The 2,749-nt window shown below is 45.3% G+C and overlaps 1 pseudogene; it reads left to right on the plus strand.

The window, feature by feature from the left end:
- The first annotated feature begins 528 nt into the window (after nucleotides 1–528).
- Nucleotides 529–2,749, plus strand: part of LOC101660897 — a 22,905-nt pseudogene continuing 20,684 nt past the window's right edge.

A 2,749-nucleotide genomic window follows, 5' to 3' on the forward strand; every position in this document is an offset into this window, starting at 1 on the left:
ATACCTGCAGGTAAGGTCAGGCCCTGAAGCCTCCTGGACTCTGTCCTGAATGGGCAAATGTTACAAAGGTCTTTTAGCTCTGTGGTTAAATGCTCTCTCCGCCCCTTAGCCTCAGACCAAATACACTCAGCTCTGTGTAGATTGGCAAATCTAGTTCCCAAGATAAGTACTCAGAAGCACCCTACTTCACCTACTAGCCTCCTGCCCAAAGGCACTGAGCTCTCTAATCTTTCTGCTCTCTCTCAGTCTCTTGGTTCTGTTGCCACCATGTCTCTGTTGCTGCTCCTCCCCATCGCTTTCTCTCTTGTGTCACAGCTGTTTGTCTTTTGGATTGAAGAGTTTTAATACAAGAATCTAGGATATGCCTACTCACCCCCCCTACAAGGTGCCGTGTTTTCAGGCCCGGTCTCGCTTAGTCTTCCCCCATAAGGAAATGGCTGGGGAGCTCCAGGAAACGCAGAGGAACCCGGGCTGATGAGTCAAGGCAACGGGGTAAACCAGACCAGCTCTGCGTAGGGTGGGAAGGCCATGGTGTCCAGTAGTGATTGGCTGTCCAGGGTGAATGTCATGCTGGTGATGGCCTATGGGACCTGGTGTTTGTACTACTATTTATTTTTGTGAAGAGGCAAATCATGCACTTTCTCGGAGGGGACCTCATGTGCCTGTGGGACACAATGCCTCCAAGTATCTGAAAGAAGAGATAATCTACTATCCAGAGTTCAGGATAGCAAGAAGGAACCCCAACTCCTTGCAGATGATGATGCCAGACTGCCACAGCTGGAAACCCAGGGAAATAAAAATTGCTACAACTGTCTGTACAAGATGAAAGTTCTGGACGCCATTCGTGCCTCTGAGATCCCATTTCACACTGAAGGCCGCCATCCCCGTTCCCTAATGGGCAAAAATTTCTATTCCTACCTGCTCGATCTTCAGAGCACTACTACTCCTTTCAAGGGTGTGCGGCAAGGCCCTCATTGATACCCTGCTGCATGGCTATGAGGCAGTCCACTATGGGACAGGGGTCTTTGGCCAGAGTGAGCACCTGCGCTCTCAGGAGGCCCTGACTGAGCTGGCCATTGCAGTCAAAGCACGAAGTGGGAGCTCAGCGACATCACCCATCAGCAGCCAAAGACCTTACCCAATCTCCTGAAGTCTCCCCAACTACCATCCAGGTGACATACCTCCCCTCCAGTCAGAAGAGTAAACGTGCCAAGCACTTCCTCGAATTGAAGAGCTTGAAGGACAACTATAATACCCAGGGGGAACTGTACAATACATAGATGGAACTGACAGACTCGTTGGAGATGGAGCCAGGACTAGATTGTGCTTGCCAGGCAATCCGCAGGCAAACTGGCTGGTGGGCTTGCACTCTATTATTGCCTGACGCTCCTGATGTGTGCAAGATCATGCCTGGAAGCCCTTGGGGGATATTTCTGAACAACAATTAAAACTATTTTCCCCAAAAGCAAAAAAAAAAAAGAAGAATCTAGGATCCTGGCTATTCTTTTTTGACGGTAGTGAGATCCCAATTTCTGTTTCTGAAATGGCTCAATGAAACCTAACATGATGTCTAATGTGACTAATTCCCACATTAGGTTTTCACACATCTTATTTGCGTAGCCACAAAGGTACTAATGTATTGTTGGGCAAGCTGCCCAATCCTCTCAAACCCAAAAACCCAAACTCCATGCTATCAAGTTAACGTGACTCGTAGAGAGCTTGTACGACAGGGCAGAACTGCCCCCGTGAGCTTCAAAGACTGTGTCTCTAGCAGAGCAGGGAGCCGTGCCGCTCTTGGGAGAAGAAAGTGCCGTCTCTCTTTCAAGGAGAAATGTGGTTTCCATCTGCTGACCTTGCAGTTAGCAGCCCAACAGTAACCACTATGCCACCGGGGCTCCTTTGCTTCATTCACATTGGTGGGCGACAAACCTATGTAAATATTTAGGAGGAGATAAGGGACCATGTCTAGAAAGACTGTATAGGCCAACTAGCAAACTGCATTAGGTTATACAAATAATGCTACCTTAAAAACATTGTTTATCTTGGGATTCAAAAGTGCACTCACTTTGGGGGTGTTGTATGCTTCCTACTTCATTTCAAAAATATATATATGTTTCAATCTAATATGATACATAAGAGTTTATTTTGGAGCCCTGGTTTTGAGATGTATTAAGAGTTGGACTGTTAACCTCACGGTCAGAGGTAAAAATCCCATTAGCTGCCTGTCATGGCTTTAGAGTCTCGGAAACTGTGCAGCAGTTTTATTGTGTTCTAACGGGTGCTTACACTTCTGACTCTACCTGATGGTGAGTTTTAAAGTGTTTCTAAAGTGATTGCAAAATTTATACTTCCTCTAGAAAATCATTTTCAGTTTATAATACTTTTTTATATAGCCCATGTAAAATGTTGCCGGGTGGTTTAATTAGCGTAATCATCTTTAACGTTCATTGATTTGTCATTCTCCTTGAGAGTCACACAGTAAGTAATGGATAGTTCTGTATGCTGTGAGGTAGGGATCCAGCTTTTCTGTTTCTTTTTGACATGTGTATTTGATTGTCCAATATCTTATTTATTATAAACGCATCTTTTACTCACATGTCTGAAAATTAAGAGTTTTAGATTTAATGCTCATGGTATAAGCATGTTTTCCATCACTCAGGAAGGGCACCGTTGGCAGTATTGGGGACTTTGTGTAAAAAGAGGGACAGAACAGTAATACATCTGGACCTACAGGTTCTGTGTTACTCAC

This window comes from Echinops telfairi, unplaced genomic scaffold (assembly GCF_000313985.2).
Source record: "Echinops telfairi isolate 266 unplaced genomic scaffold, ASM31398v2 ScPeMD7_7405;HRSCAF=8443, whole genome shotgun sequence".
Lineage (NCBI taxonomy): Eukaryota > Metazoa > Chordata > Mammalia > Afrosoricida > Tenrecidae > Echinops > Echinops telfairi.